Genomic DNA, 17,089 nt, shown 5'->3' with positions numbered 1-17,089 from the left:
CATTTGTTCATGGGGCTGCTAAGGTAGCCTCAAAATGTACTAGGTAGCAGAGAATTAGGTCCTGAAAGTTCCCTGAACCGGCAAACACACTTACTGTAACTAGTGATACGTGAATGCATAAGACTCAGTGAACAGCTGGAGACTGAGGGAAACTATCCCTGTGATTGCTCAGCATACAGCATCCAAATCTCTTGCCTAAATCAAAAGCACATTTTCCCAAAGAATGCTAGTCCTTGACGGGAGTTCAGTGCTCCAGGCTAGCACTAAGTTTAATACAGTCTGTTCCAGAGCTAAGGTTGCATTAGGATTTTCCTTTTAAATGACCCAGTGTAGTCTTCTGGTTCTGTTCTGTCGTGAATAATTTTTAACAGTATATGAGATGATTATTCGTAGTATGTTTGTACTGTAGAATATCCTCTTAGTTGAAAAGTTAAGTACCTGTTATGTGACAGTGTATCAACAAATGCCATTTTCCAGCTTTTCAGACTGGGGGCCCCTCCTCTATTTTGAAACCCTTTGGATTAAAAACTCCATAGCCTGTACATTCATCAGAATTCACATTATGTAGTAAATGAGTCTAGGGCAACAGCAAGATAGTCATGGAACAAAAAGTAAAGAACAGTTAATATCCCTGAAAGACATCCAGGCTTCCCAGGGCATCGGTTCTGAGGAGAGAGGGTTTGGGTCATAAGAGTTCATGACACATAGCAAAGGCACCTCCGTGATAACTGTCTAAAATTATTCATCGCCAGAACAAGCCTACATAACAGAGGTGCTTAGCAAAGCCGAGTGTACAGTGCTTGTCTTTGTTTACGAAGTCCGAATACATAATACTATGCAAACATGATTATTTAGTTTCCCCTGATTTCTGGGTGGAAACAAGGCATATATGTTTTTAACACTGAAAGTAATTAATCATTGGAACAACTTACTGAGGAATGTAGTGCACTCTCTATCACTGGCAATTTTTAAATCAAGATTGGATTTTTTCTAAAGGATCTGCCATAGGAATTGCTGGCTGTAATTGAACAAAGTTGATCTGTTTAGGGGCTGAACAGTATGTGTCTGAGATTACAGCTACAAAAGTACAGAATTTATCCAAAACAAAATCTACACCTGTAAATTATACACTATGATAAAAACAAAATAACTTGTAGCCTACCCTCATGATCTGCATGGCTATCACTCAGTCTTGTCATAAATCAGTGGCATCTCCACGTATCATAACATCACAACTAACCACAGTTTTATTATATGAAGATTTATTATCTTATACTCACACATAAAAACACTAGAACTGGACACAGCATTCAAGCAGTGGACACACCAGTGCAAAATACAGAGGCAAAATAATCTCTCTACTCCAGTGGTTCCCAAACTTGTTCCACTGCTTGTGCAGGGAAAGCTCCTGGGGGGCCAGGCTGGTTTGTGTACCTGCTGCGTCCTCCGGTTCGGCCGATCGCAGCTCCCACTGGCCGCAGTTTGCTGCTCCAGGCCAAGGGGGGCTGCGGGAAGCGGCGTGGGCCGAGGGACGTACTGGCCACATAGATGTGCATCTAGTCTCTTTGTGCTGGGGGAGGAGGTTTAATGACTGGGAATCCTCCTCTCCCTCCCTCGCTCTCTTCTGAGGTAATTTTTGTATGTTTGTCTAGTCACTTTAGCTTGTATATGTCAAGGACCGTGTCTTTGAACTTGTTTAATGTGCTTTGCAAACTGCCATGTACACTGATGGCCTAATATACTAATAAAGATATACATACATACAGGGGTCTTTCTGAATCATAGAATATCAGAGTTGGAAGGGACCTCAGGAGATCATCTAGTCCAACTCCCTGCTCAAAGCAGACCAATCCCCACACAGATTTTTGCCCCAGATCCCTAGAAGATTCCAACTAATTTAGAGGCTCGGCTCAACTTTCAATTAATTCACCTTGTTCCCAAGAGGTGGCATTAACATGTGGTAAAGTGACCGATCAAGACAAGCTTGCTAACAGATGGCATCATGATGCAAATCAAAACAGGGCATGCTTGCTAGAATATCTGACAATATTTGACGGCGGTCAAACAATAGGTGGTCAATTGACATATTGTTATTATTTGACTAGTCAACTGACTGGCTTGCCAAGCCGAAACCGAATTAAAAAATAAATAACTTTTGAGCAAGTTATGAGGCCTGGAGAATTTCAATGCAAAACAGGAATATTTTAGAAAGTTCAGAGCATATGAAAACATGCTTAACAAGGGAAACTGTCATAACCTTAACAATAGGGGTTGCTACGGGCAAACACTATTGTTTAGGTTAACAACATGTGTTGTTAATGACAATTTTCTGCACATGTACACTTCTGATTTTTATACTGATGAATTTGATCCCTAGACAGGGTTGGTGTCTAGACACCAACTTGAGGGGTGCACTAGAAGTGTAGACAGGTTTTAGCCTGACTTGCAGCCCCCTACGCAGGGACTGGTGAACACTACAGAATTCCAGCAAAGAGTGTTAATTCAGTTAAAGCTCTGTGTGACTAATCTGTGCGCAGTGTCAGGCAGAGAGTGGAAACACTGAACGTGACTGGTGTAAGCAAGGTAGTAAACCATCTCTACTTCTCTTCTGCGCTGCCACAGACTTTGGAATGAGAAGAGTGACCGCTGCTGCTGAGGACACTGGTATTGTTTGGGCAAGAGATAAGCTACAAGACATTTTGCAGATGATATAGTCATTGGATACCAACTTGGATGGAAGGAAAAAACTCGTTATGAGCATGAAAGCAGAAGCTGCTAAAGTGGGAGATTGTATCAGTATACAGAAGGCCAAGACCATGGCAACAGGAGAGAACGATGTCAACACTGACTGATGTGTGATTGATGGAGTAGAGTACGGAAGAGTTTATGACTTTGTCTATCTTGGAAGTACAATATCTGCTAATGGCCAGCTCACTAAGGAAGTGAAGACAAGAAATGATAAAGCCAGTAGACCATTGTCCTATTTGTCAAACATCTGGAAGAGTAAGAAGATACATCTACACCAGCGGTCGGCAACCTTTCAGAAGTGGTGTGCCGAGTCTTCATTTATTCACTCTAATTTAAGGTTTCGTGTGCCAGTCAGACATTTTAACGTTTTTAGAAGGTCTCTTTCTATAAGTCTATAATATATAACTAGACTATTGTTGTAAGTAAAGTAAAGAAGGTTTTTAAAATGTTTAAGAAGCTTCACTTAAAATTAAATTAAAATGCAGAGCCCCTTGGACCGATGGCCAGGACCTGGGCAGCGTGAGTGCCACTGAAAATCAGCTCATGTGCCGCCTTCGGCACATGTGCCATAGGTTTCCTACCCCTGATCTACACACTAAAATGAGATTGCACAACACTATTATCCTTCCAGCACTACAGCATGCCTCCAAAATATGGCTGATAGTGGAAACGCACAACAGGAAGCTACATGCATTCTGCCAGCGTTGTTTAAGAAGAATCTTGGGAATTCATTGGCGAGATCATGTAACCAATGTGGAATTGCTGCACAAATCACATGGAGGAGCAGACTGTGGACTCGATAATTGGACAGAGACAGCGACAGTGGTTTGGCCATGTTGTCAGACTACCCCATGGCAGAAGCACACCTTAGACTGGATTCCCCTTGGAGGGCAGAAAAGGCGTGGAGGACCTATTGCGGGATGTTTGAAAAGAATGCTGCCATCATGGGAACAGCTTACAATGAAGTCAAACATCTTGCTCTGGATAGACAGCTGTGGGGGGAAATGGGCTGCCTCATCTCCCACTAGGCACAGGAGATTCTAGGTCTAAGTATAGCTGAGGCACGAGCACGTCCCACTGAATGTGGGCCATCCAGCTTCACGTTTCCACTAAGCAAGAGACTGTGCAAATCCAGTGGGCCCCTGACTGAATGGCAGCTCCATGCATCTCCAAATCCTCATATGCCAGCATGAGAGAATTGTGCTTTGGACCCAGCTGGATGCCCCAGCACAATAAGGAAAACTTTCACCACCCAGAGTTACAAGCTGGTGAAAATAGCTCTTTCTTCCAAAAAATATGACAGGTTGTTGCAGCTTTATTGTGAAATATGAGCCATCTGCATTTTAGCTACCAACCGAAACACACAGCGCAAAGGTTCAAGAGGCCAGGAGGGGTGGGAAGAAAGGGAGAGAAAGATAGTTAACTGACACTCCAGAGCCAAGTAACTGGAAAAGTCCCTACCTGCCCAGCTCAGGGTCTAATCACCAGAGGGAACCACTGAACTCGGAGTATCAGAGGGGTAGCCGTGTTAGTCTGGATCTGTAACCGACGAAGTGAGGATTCACCCACGAAAGCTCATGCTCCAATACGTCTGTTAGTCTATAAGGTGCCACAGGACTCTTTGTCGCTTTTTACTGAACTCTGAATATTTCTAACTCCATTTAGCCAGCTGGGCTGCAGCTTTCCGCCAGAACACGATATGTTCAAACTTGACGAACTCCTCCCTACACCCTGCCTTTGTCACTCCTGTTCCTATGGCAACTCCAGACAGACCAGATGGAAACAAAGCTGTTTTCTAGGCAAATCTGTCCTCTTGGATTCCTCTGCTCTCCCCCACTCTATCGGCCCCACTCCTTGCTCCAATGCATTCCCTAAGGGCTGCTCGGCTGGCATGAGGCCCAGACTCTGCCTGGAGACAGGCCAAACTTTGAATACAATGTAGTAAAACCACAACATATAGCAGCTCTTCTGCTCAGGAAACAGGGCCCATGTAGTCCCAGGGACAAATCAAGCCAGTCTGCACTCTAGCATTGCAACACAGAACCGACTGGCAGCGTCTTGTTTAACTCACAGGCCTAGCCATGCATCTGTGTGGAAATACGTAGCACAGGCAGCACTGGGATTGATTTCCCCCCCTCTTGCTTTTTAAAGGTGTGCTGTGATGCAGGAGTTCTCATCACAAATTTTGGTGGCCTCAGAGTGCAGCCACCAACTCTTGCTTGTGGCCGTGACAATTTTTCCTAAAATACTTAAGTAATATTCGAAAAAATGAATAAATATGCACATATACATGTCCAAATCATTGTAATTTATTTATGTAGGGTTTTTTCAATAATAAAAATAATGTACAGTTGTTTCCATTCTTTACTGGACCTAAACAGACTAGAAACACAAATAAGGTGCTTTGCACGTCCTTGTCTTTTTCGTTGTTTTTTCTTTTGCTTTTTTCGTTGTTTTTTTTGTTTGTTTGTTTTTTTAGACTCACTGGCTAGTAAGTCTGCTGCTGTGAAAAGTGACACTTGTGTGTTAATATCACATTTCACAGTCTCCCCGCTAGCTACTAAGGCTACGTCTACAGTACAGACCTTACCACTGTAAGGTCTCCCGTACAGCCGCTCTATGCCGGTGGGTGAAGCTCTCCCGCTGGCATAATTAAACCACCCCCAATGAACAGCGGTAGCTATGTCGGCAGGAGAACGTCTCCCACTAACATACTGCTGTCCACACCGGTGCTTCTGTCTGTGAAACCTTTGTCACTTGGGGGTGTTTTGTTCACACCCCGACCGACAAAAGTGCTAGTGTAGACACAACCTTAGTCTGTTGTGAAAAGTGATATTAACAAAACATACAAATATCACTTTTCACAGCAGACTTACTCAGCCCTGGCATGCCAGGGTACAAATTAAGCCCTGAATGGTGAGGTGGGTAGAGAGGCAGCAGGGCCAGGGGTCATGGGGGGGAATGAAGGGGGTCTGGAGGAGGCAGCAGGGGCCGGGGCGACGGGGGGTCGGGGGGGAGAGGAGCACGGGGCCAGAGCCCACTGCCACATGGCCAGGGCCTGGAGCTGGAGCCCAGCGCTGTGCATCTGGGGGACAGAGCCCGAAGCTTTGAGCTCGGAGACAGAGCCTGGAGCCTGAAGCCTGCCGCCTGCCGCCCCAGGGCTGAAACCTGACTCCACCCCTACTCCGGAAGGTGGGGGACTCAGTAGCTGCTTGCTCCTCCCGTGTTTGTGTCTCCAGAGGGGACGAGGCTCAAACTCTGCTGTTGGCCCCAAGGGAGGGACTGCTGCTTTCCCCCCACCCGCAGTCATCACCCAGGAGGCCGTGGCCACAAGAAAAGCCCCTGGTGGCCACATGTGGCCACGGTGGCTGCATTTGAGAAACACTGCTCCAATGTATGTTTTATGAAAACTACAAACAACAAAAAAGGACCTATCAATTGAACACGGCCTTCAGAATTACTGACCTCAGGGAGAGGGAGAGAAACAAATATGTTTCACTCATTAGGGCTGTAACTTCTTTCTTTCTTTCTTAGCAGGGGAAAAGACCTACACAGAGCCCTGAGTTCTGCATCCGTTCGTTACAAACACCATTTATCCAGTGCTGTTGCTAGTAATGCCACCACATATGAGTAGTTATATTGCAATAGCTTTCATACGTCACATTTCATTTTTGTTTTAATTTTTTTTTAAAAGTCAAAATAAGGGGGAAAAAGATAAAATTGAGCATCGAGGGCCTGGGTGTTACTCTGCAGTTAGGAGGCTGAGCAGGGAGGCAAGGGTTGGTGCGACCTGCACTTGCGAATCTGCTGGGAGGTTCACACACTCGCACGAAGCTCTTCGCACACCTAGACTGTATTACAGTTTTAACCTAAAACCATAATAAACCAGGCATATCTAAAACCAAACAAACTTGGCAGCTTGGCTGCATTTCACCTTGAGATTTTGTGTCCAGCCCAAATCAGAAAGCAAAGTTCGGGAGTATGAATCCATCAGAACCAGAGAAAAGTCCAAACGGAAAGCCCTAACTCAGTAGTTCTCAAACTTTTGAACTGGTGACCCCTTTCGCACAGCAAGTCTCTGAGTGCAACCCCCCCCTCATAAATTAAGAACACTTTTTTATATATTTAACACCATTATAAATGCTGGAGGCAAAGCAGAGTTTGGGGTGGAGGCTGACAGCTCGTGACCTCCCATGTAATAACCACACGACCCCCTGCGGGGTCCCGACCCCCAGTTTGAGAACTGCGGCCCTGCCCTAACTGAACTGTTCTCAGCCTTCAGTCCATGGGTGGCAAGCAGGGGCCATGCTGATTGGAGATCAGAATAAGGACCCTTTGTAAATGCTGAATACCTGGACAAATGTGTCAGGCCACGTCCGTTGGGGATTCCCAGGAGCTATACTAGGGTTCAAATGTGAAAAGAGCTAGCGTGTGTGTAATCCAGCTCTAACAGAATTTAGACCCAGCATGGCCTCTCCTACCTCAACCATTCAAAATGGACTTCATGTGCTAGTTCTACCATTCTAATAGGACAAGCATAGGCAGCTGGTCTAAGAGGCCAGCGGATGCTAAGCCTCCCCAAACAGCCGGCCTGTCTGGCATGCGCTGCTATTGGAAGGATGGGCAGCTCAGCCGTGGCCCGGCCCTCGCTCCACCCCGAGGCCCTACTCCCGCTCGTGCTCTTCCCCTGAGGCTCTGCCTTTTTCCGTGCCCACCCCGCCTGCACGGGAGCCTCACGGGAGCGGGTGAAGAGACATGCATGAGCGGTGAGCAGCCGGCCGGCGGGGGCGAAGAGGCGCATGCAGCAGGCTGCGGGGCCTTGGAGAGGGGGCTGAGTGGGGCCAGGGGTGGAGTGTGGGTGGGGTTTCCAGGGGAGGAGGCAGAGCAGAGGCAGGCATCGGGGTGGGGCCATGGTCCAGGTGCACACAGCCTCCCCGAATGAAGCAGTCACACACCGCCCGTGAGGACAAGAGCTTATCCTAGCTCAAGAGAAACCCAACAATTATAATTTCATTAATCATGTGCATATGAGCTTCTGCTGAGTCCTCCGTGCCTTAGATATACTCAAAATAAACCGTTTTGGTAGGGTTTTTAAAATGAGAACTCCTGCTATTTCAGTCAAGGCTGAAGTCACTTAAATTCATAGTAAGACTGACCATACATTCTTCATTCTGCCTCTTGTGCATCCAGCTGTGCACTGCACAGCGCCCCTGCCTCATGGAAAAAATACTATGTGATCATGGGATCAAAGACTGTCTCACAACAGGGTACTGAATGGAGCTTGCCTGGGCCAATTAAAGAAAAGTCAGAAAACCCAATTCTCTTACATACCGTACCAGCCTACCAGCCTCAGGGCCTGAAGCCTGAATTGTCAGTTCTGTAACAGAGGTGGTAGCTACCTGAGCTACATGATTAACTGTACTTGCTGGCAGCAGGAAAAGACTTATCCCAAGGAAGGCGAGGGAATGTGCCACTAGTCCCATGTGCTGGGTCTTGGCCGGCGGGTGCTTGAGAGGAGCCTATTCTGGTGCCTCTCTCCCCCAGCCTCCAACTCTGGCAGATCCCAGGTGTTCCCACTGTGGTGCCATGTGTGTTGCTGGGGCTGCCTTGGCCATGTTATGAGCCCACACTTAGGAGGTTCATGGTCACTTGTTACGTTGGCAGCTTGCCAATATATTCCTGGGGGGAATTCCGAACAGATAATTTATCTCAGCAAACGTGAACAGAATTTCACAAGACAAAGAAAAGACACTTCTCTAGCCTCAGGGCTTCCCCACTGCCAAATGTTAAAGGCCTGCTACAAACAATGATGATCCGTAGGGCTCCTCAGAAACATTTGCAGGAATTTTTCAGCATGGAAGTGTTAGACAACTACCAGCTCCCGCTATTGTAAAATAAATCAGTGCATTAAGGCCCTGTCTACACAGGAAACTTTTACCAATTATACTGGTATAATCCTCCCACATAGACACTCCTATTCCAGTACAAGAACAGCTTATTTTTGTTGTTGTGGTTTAGTTAGCTAAACCAAAAAAAGCCCACCCTTATAATGAAATAAGAGTGTCCACAGCAGTATCACCTCCCATGTGACAACAGAGGTTTAAATTCACACCTTAGATTATACTGAAAAACATTCCCACATCCATGAGGCCTCAGTCCGGTTGAGCAGAATAATGTGAAACAACCAGTTATGGTTTTTCAGCAGAGACTTTCAGGCGAGTGGTGACAATTATCATCTAAGACAATGGAGTTCTCAGGCAAAAGATCTGGATGGGAGCCAGGACTCAGTTTCTCCTAAGCAGCATAACTGAGAATATGAATTGATTTAGAAGTACATGTATGTGCACGTGTGCTGGCTGCTTGCTGGTGGCGTGAGAGTGGGCGTGTTGCTCTGTGTGTGTATGAGAATGAGAGAGGGGGCTTGATGCGGAGGAGAGGGCTGCTGTGTGTGTTGGGCCGTGTAAAGGGGAGTAGGTGTGTGGGAACTGTTGCTGAGGGGGGTCTTGGTGCATGGGGCGGTTGTTGGTGGGGTGTGGGTGGACTAGTGGTGGGGGTGTTGGTATGTGGGGAGAATTGTAGGGGGTTCAAGATCCCCTCCCCCCACCTCTGTGGAGAAGAGAAGCTGCATTGCTGAGAGTTGCCCAGTGAGGCGAGGTCTCAGCCCTGGGGGTGTGGGTGCCGTAGTCTAGGGCTGGGTCCTGTGGTACATCTCCCTCCTGCACTCACCACCTTCCCCTGGTGGGTGACTGGTCCCTGGTCCCAGTGGAGTGCAGCTGCTGGGGCAGTTGTGGTCATGGCGAGAGGTGAGATCTCTCAGGGAGCCAGCGCTGAGCCCATGGGGGCTTTGGATATCAGCACAGAGAACTTGAACTGGACTTTGTTCAGCGGGAAGCCAGTGCGGAGAGCAGTGCACCATGGTGATGCTGAACAATATGACAGGAAAACTGTGCCAGGTGGCACTGTGCCTACGGCTTCACCAATGATGCTGGAGCATGTTCTCTTGACTACAGGAACTCCCCGCTTAACGTTGTAGTTCTGTTCCTGAAAAATGCGACTTTAAGCAAAACGATGTTAAGCGAATCCAATTTCCCCATAAGAATTAATGTAAATGGGGGGGTTAGGTTCCAGGGAAATTTTTTTCACCAAAGACTATATTATATATATATATATATACACACACACACACACACACACGCACACAGAGTATACGTTTTAAACAAAACATTTAATACTGGTACACAGTGATGATGATTGTGAAACTTGGTTGAGGTGGAGGAGTCAGAGGGTGGGCTATTTCCCTTACTGCTAAATGATGAACTAGCAATTGGCTGAGCCCTCAAGAGTTAACTCTCTCACTCTGCAAAGCAGCAGGAATGGAGGGAGATATGTGCATCTCCCCATTGCCTTGTTAATTAGATCAGCTTGCTGAGACCAGCTGCAGCAAGGTCCCTCTGTCCTAAGCCCTGCTCTATGGAAGATGGGGTAAGTGGGGTGCAGGAGCAGGGGGGAGGGGAACACCCTGACATTAGCCCCCCCTCTTCCTTCCCTCCCCCCCAGCACAGCAAGCAGGAGTCTGGGGGAGCAGCTCCAAGGCAGAGGGCAGGAGCAGCACATGGCAGTGGGGGGAGGGACAGCTGAACTGCTGGCAATTGATAGCCTGCTGGGCGGCTGCTGCACAGAGAATTTAGGAAAAAGAAACAGGAGTACTTGTGGCACCTTAAAGACTAACAAATTTATTTGAGCATGAGCTTTCGTGAGCTACAGCTCACTTCTTCGGATGCATAGAATGGAACACACAGACAGGAGATCTTTATACATACAGAGAACATGAAAAGGTGGAAGTATGCATAATTTAGAATTTAAGGGAGCAGATAGGGGGAGCTGATAGGGGGCTGCTCTTCCTGCAAGCAGTAGACAAAGCAGGCGGCTGCCAAATGACATTAGAAGGGAGCATGGCACAACTTTAAACCAGCATGTTCCCTAATTCATTAGCAACGTAACAACAAAACCAGGTTAACCACGACAACTTTAAGTGAGGACAGCAAAGAATCCTGTGGCACCTTATAGACTAACAGACGTTTTGGAGCATGAGCTTTTGTGGGTGAATACCCACTTCACCCACCAAAGCTCATGCTCCAAAATGTCTGTTAGTCTATAAGGTTCCACAGGATTCTTTGCTGCTTTTACAGATCCAGACAAACACGGCTACCCCCTGATACTTTAAGTGAGGAGTTACTGTATTTCCTGTCTGTGACTGGGCCAGCAAATATTGCCCTAACTGCTGCAAAAAAAGCATATGAATCCTACTTGTCAAGGCCATGGAGCAGCTCCCATTGCTGCCCTGGGTAATGATCCCATCTTGAAGGAGCAAACCCCTGAATTGTACCGATGGAAAAGCACACCTAGCAAACGGCACAACCTCAGATTAGACACGGCATTACCTTCCTGATTAATGCAGGGGTGTTTTCTCTGCAAGGTGCCTTTGTTAAATGTAATGTGTTTCCTATCAAACACTGGCTAACCAAATACAGTGGGTGAAAGAAAGCAGGGAGTTGTCTTTCCTTGGTGGAACTGGACCAAGCAGATATTGTAACAAATCCCACTCAAAATTATTACAACCAAAGAACCTCAGTCACAGTGTTGCAACTCCGAGGGGACATATTTCTGATCTATCATCATGGTTCTTTGAATTGTGTATTTGGGAGACCTCCTAATGACCTTATAGCAGCTCATGTGATCAGTAAAATCACCTCCTCAGAAGACTAGAAATTATGTCAACAACCCACGTATGGTTCTTCTCAGACAGCAGTAAAGCAGCAGGGGCAGGTTCCAAATGGAGACAGAGCAGTCTCCCTGACCTCAGCCCAGCTCTCATTGGGTAGCAGTTTTATATTTTCTGAAACTAATTAACATACTTGGTTTCAGAAATGTTGACAGGGACAATTAATACACAAAGGTTCATTAACAGGCCATCTAAGTCCCATATACAGACTCGAACACGGGCGTAATGGCTCAATGTATGCATCTACTGGGAGTGCTGGTTGGAGATACCCAATCAAGAAGTCTGCACTGGATTATTCAGCTGTTAAAGTTATTTTCAAGATTATTATAGGCAGAGCTAGCAGTGTTGCCCATAGTTAAGGTTGCCCAACACTTTTAAGCCCCAATTTTAGGTGCTTATAACTTTGCCAAACTTTACAAATTTATACTAAAATTTTCCAGGCTGGATGTCCCTCTCAGACTGATTAGATTTTTGTCAGCAAAAATAGTTCAGCCATTTCCAAGAATGAGATTAGTGAAAAATATTTTTTTTGCCAATGTTTACAAATTCTTACAATTGTTTATCTGAAAAAGGCTAATGCCTCTGTGCTTTGGAATAGGAATTTAAAATTTGGGGGCAGAGTGGAGTCGGTGGGCTCACCCTGTGATCAGAGAAGTGACTTTTACTGTCCTTACTAAGGTGATGAGCATCATAGTAAATCCCCTGAGGAAATTAATAATTATGTGTTCAGTGCAAAGCGTAGGTGGTTTGCAGTAAATATGACTTGAGGCCACAAACTGAAAGATGAGAATAAAACAAATATTGAATAGCGACCCATTCAGTGAGCAGTGTCCATCCTGTGCGTTGACTGAGGCAGGGGTACTGTGTAATCATGCATTAACGACTGTATAAAACAGTATGTAATCATGTATTAAAGACTGTATGGTAATAATGCAGACACACAAGGGAGCAAATTAAGTTTGTATGGGCAACCATAATTCTGGCATTTCCTAAATGTTGACTGTTTGATTCTGCAACTTATGCAATCTTGTAATGTTGTTTGTTTGTACGTAATTATCTATCCAGATCTGCTTCCAGTCCACAATGGCCTTAGCAGATTTTGAAATACTGTGTGATAGAATATACCCGTGTTCACACCCTACCCGCTACTGTAATAATGTTTGTACCAGGTATGCCTTGTGAAGTATCATTTAAAAACTCATAATTTGCTGATCAGTAATATCATGGCAAAACGCACGTAGCAGCGTTATATGTGATGTTATAAACATAAACTGAGCTCCTGACTAAAAGTATGTTTTCCAGATCAAAGGAAAAACTGATGCCTCAGCCAGGTATCAACAAGGCTGATGGACCATTACTGGCTAAGTGGCCATTCTTTAGCAGGAAAGGGGACAAGGGCCAAAATCTACATCTTAGCAAAAACAGCCTGGAGTTTCCTTCCACACAGACTGCCTGTCACCTTACTCACAGCTGGAAATGCCTCTCATAGGGGGACAGGACTATAAAAAGAAGGGGCAAACACCCGAAGAGAACCATCTCTCTCTCCCTGCCTACTGCATTCTCTGCACATCAAAAGACAAAAGGAAGAAGCTGGTGGAAGGTATCCTGACCAAAAGTATGGTCAGTAAAACTGCTGGAAGCACATGGTGAGAAACTTTGCATGAATCTAATAGTTTGTTAAGTTAAAACATTTACTAGTGCCTGTCTTTATTTTTCTTGTAATCATTTCTGACTTTTATGCTGCATGACTTATACTCACTTAAAAGCTCTCTCTTGTAGTTAAGAAACTTGTTTCATTGTTTCATCAACTCCGGAGTGTTTAAGTTGAAGGGGAGGTCTACACTTAAAATGCTGCATCACCGCTGTAGTGCTTTAATGAAGATGCTCTAAGCGGACAGGAGAGAGTTAATCCACCTCCCCTGGAGGCAGTAGCTATGTCAGTGGGGGAAGTTCTCCTGTGAACATAGCACTGTCTACACGGGGGATTAGGTTGGTATAACTATGTCACTCGGGGGCATGGATGTTTCACATCCCTGAGCGATGTAGTTACACCGATACAGATCTGTAGTGGATGTAGACCACACCAAAGTGTCTGGATAACTATTTAAAATAATAAGATAGCATATTATTCCCTTAAAGGAATACAGACTTAATATATTTGTATTGTCAAGGAGAGGGCTGAGCAGTACAGGACACACGTTTCTGGGGGAAATCTGGGACTGGGAGTGTGTTGGGTCACCCTGCGGTAACCTTCCAGGCTGGTAGGACCCAAGGTCTGGCTGGCTGCAGCACACGCAGACTTGGCTGGCTGTGACTTGCTGCTGTAGCTCCCAAACAGCCTCCAGGATAGAAGAGACTGTAAAGGGCACCCCAGGGCAGGGGTGACACAGCTACACGCTTTCTGGATTGTGCCCCGGTATGTCACGCTGAGCTCATGCTGCTAAGGGCACTAAAGATGGGATCTCTTTTTAGGTACAGGCTTGGCTTGAATTATCCTACAAAATAGCCAACCCCCTCGTTTTCAGTTGAGTGCACAGATACATGTATGCACTGAACATATGCACACAAATACAATACATGCAACGTAAATCAAATATTTGCAGACACAAGCCCACCTAAGTGCCTCCCTGATTATGTACCTGTGCAAATGCCTAAGATTATGAATCAGGGGGTACAACAGAACTAACATTCATTGGCAAATTTAACACCATTAATCTGGGCTTGAATAGGGACTGGGGGTGGCTGGCTCATTACAGAAGCAGCTTTGCCTCTCCTGGAATTGACACCTCCTCATCTATTATTGGGAGTGGACCACATCCACCCTGATCGAATTGGCCCTGCCAGCACTGGTTCTCTACGTGTGAAGTAACTCCCTTCTCTTCATGTGTCAGTATATAATGCCTGCATCTGTAACTTTCACTCCATGCATCTGAAGAAGTGGGGTTTTTTACCCACGAAAGCTTATGCCCAAATAAATCTGTTAGTCTTTAAGGCGCCACTGGCCTCCTTGTTGTTTTTAAGATTATGAACTCTCTGTATATGTCTTTATCAAGCTGCAAACTCCCGTTTTGATGTAAGGCTGTTCTTTGCCTTCCAGCTGTACTTATACCACCACCTTGGACTGAAATTCCAAAGGTTGGTGACACAGGACTAGCAATGGAGAGTCACTAACCTTAATGACAATGCTAAGGCTGTTGCCCAAAGTGTAAAATCAGTTTGACCAAGTTTGTCTGCAGGTCTGGGCTTTGGAGCTTGGTGTTTATCTATTGTCGATTTTATTTTTTTGTTTGTTTATTTAGTTTCATTCATTGTTAGGTCGGGACACGGACAAGGTCGGGACACTCCGAAGCGAGCAAAGGCCCGAGCCCGCCCCCCCGCGCTTCCTTCCCCTCTTCCCCCCGCTTCCCCTCCCCTCCCCCCCCCCCCCCCCTCCCCCCCCCCTCCCCCCCCCATTCCCTCCCCCCCCCCCTCCCCCCCCGCATGCCCCCCCCATGAGACTGCCCGTGCCGCCGGAGAGAGGCCGGGTCGGGGGGCCTGGGCAGAGCTGCCTGGCAGGCGGGCTGAAGGGGAGAGGGGAGGGGGGGGGCGGGCGGGGGGGGGGCCCACGGGCAGGCGGGGCGGCTGGGGCAGGGGGGGCGCAGCAGCGCTGCTGCAGCCCCTGCGGCGCGGGGGAGGCGGTGGCGCCGCGGCGCGCGCGGCCGCGGCTTTGCGCGCCGCGCCCCTGGAGCCGCCCCTGGGCCACAGGGGGCCAGCGCTCGGGGCTGGCTGGCCCTGGCCGCTCGCTGCGCTGGCTGCCCAGCTGGCGGCATCGGGCGCAGGCTCCCCAGTCCCCGTCCGCTCCGCCTGAGCCGGGCTGGGGGGGGGGGGGGCTGGCCCTGCCCGGCCCGCCGCCGCGCCCGCAGGATTGCACCACCAGCCAGGCAGCCAGCCCAGGGGCAGGGGGCCAGTGCAGCGCGGCGCGGCGGCGGCCGGCAGCGCAGCCCCGGCAGGGCCGGGGGGGGGCCGGAGGCGGCAGAGCCGCAGGGCGCTGGCCAGGCTCTCGCTCCCCCCGTGCAGGAGCCCCAGCAGGCTGCTGGCTGCTCCTGAGTCGCCCAGGTGGGGAGCCGCTGCCTGGCCGAGGCGCCCCCCCGCCACCCTCTGCACTCCTCACTCTGGCCTCGAGTCCAGCCTGGCCCTGGCGCCCAGGCTGACCACACTCACCCCCCCCCCCCCTCCCTGCCCTCGGCCTCCCTCCAGCGGCGGAGGGGGAGAGGAATCGGGTGGGGGATTTTTTTTTTTTTTTCTGCTTTTTTTTCCCCCCCCCCCCCCGCCCCCCCGCGTCCCGATATTTGACCTGGGTGATCTGGTCACCCTATTTGGAGCAGGACAGTTTCCCCAGAAGGAGAACGTATTGATGCTAGGATTTGTAGACTCAGGGGAGTCACAGACACACAGGAACTTGGGGGAGAAGGGCATGCTTTCATAGCAGAGGGGTCTTGTTTAAATGCAAGACCGGCTGGGGAAGACGGAAGCTAGAAGCTAGATGACCCAGAGGACAAAGGCTGAGATTCCAGGTTTGAAGACAGAGCCGTGTGCACGGGGAAGGGGGATCCTGGACTCTGCCTTAAGCTCAGAGAACACTCCAAAGTGGTGAGGAAACTGAGGCAGGGTTTCATTATTTTTGTCTAGATCTGTATATTTGTTGTGCTTTATAAATAGAAAGTGATTGTGCTTAGAGACCCTTACAAAGCCTGCGTGCCCATTGGCTTCACTATCATGTGTCCCTGAAGAGGTGAATGGTAAAACCAGAGGGCCCAGAAGGTGGAGCTCTGGGATGGGTGTGCATTAGCCACCCTGAGGCCTGGGGGTCAGCTCTAATTCTGGAGGCCAAGGGCAGCTGGACTGTAGCACTCCATTTCCATGCAGGGCTAACAGAGAGAGTCAATACCCAGGAAGGGTGCTGGAGAGGTCAATCCTACGGAGATCCAGGGAAGCAAGTTCAAGCGTAGTGGGACCTAAACACAGCAGCCTGGTGAGTGGCCGGCGGAGGGAGCTTTCAAGGCCTTACAGGACCATTGTGATCATGGCGCCTGACCTCCTGTATAACACAAGCCAGAGAACTGCCCCCAAACAATTCTAGAGCAGAAAACCATCCAGTCTTGATTTAAAAATTGCCTGATTTCCAGTCTGAATTTGTCTAGCTTCACCTTCCAGCCTCTGGCTTGTGTTAGATCTTTCTTTGCTAGATGGAAGAGCCAATTATTAAATATTTTTCCCCGTGTAGGTACTTACGAACTGTAATCAACTCAGCCCTTAACCGCCTTTTTCTTAAGCTAAATAGACTGAGTTCTTTGAGTGCATCACCATAAGGCAGGTTTTCTAATCCTTTAATCATTCCTGTGACTCTTCTCTGAACTCTCTCCAATTTATCAACATCCTTCTTCAATTGTGGGCACCAGACCTGGACACATTTATTCCAGCAGTGGTCACACCGGTGCCAAATAGAGGTAAAATAACCTCTCGACTCCTACTCAAGATTCCCCTCTTTATACATCCCAGGATCACAGTAGCCCTTTTGGC

The 17,089-nt window shown here is 47.9% G+C and overlaps 1 protein-coding gene across 3 annotated transcripts in view; it reads right to left on the bottom strand.

The window, feature by feature from the left end:
* Positions 1 to 17,089, bottom strand: part of LOC120386920 (discoidin domain-containing receptor 2-like) — a 146,001-nt gene that overhangs the window by 90,629 nt on the left and 38,283 nt on the right. The window contains exon 1 of one of the 3 annotated variants that reach the window (XM_039506966.1): positions 4,210 to 4,285. The exons of the other annotated variants lie outside the window; for them this stretch is intronic. The gene's annotated coding sequence lies outside the window, so the exon portion shown is untranslated. Of the gene's footprint in view, positions 1 to 4,209; positions 4,286 to 17,089 lie in introns of those variants that run through there. 3 annotated transcript variants of the gene reach the window in all.

This window comes from Mauremys reevesii, linkage group 19, assembly GCF_016161935.1.
Source record: "Mauremys reevesii isolate NIE-2019 linkage group 19, ASM1616193v1, whole genome shotgun sequence".
Taxonomy (NCBI): domain Eukaryota; kingdom Metazoa; phylum Chordata; order Testudines; family Geoemydidae; genus Mauremys; species Mauremys reevesii.
The sequence above is the reverse complement of the archived record's forward strand: the minus strand, read 5'-3'. Positions and strand labels throughout refer to the sequence as shown.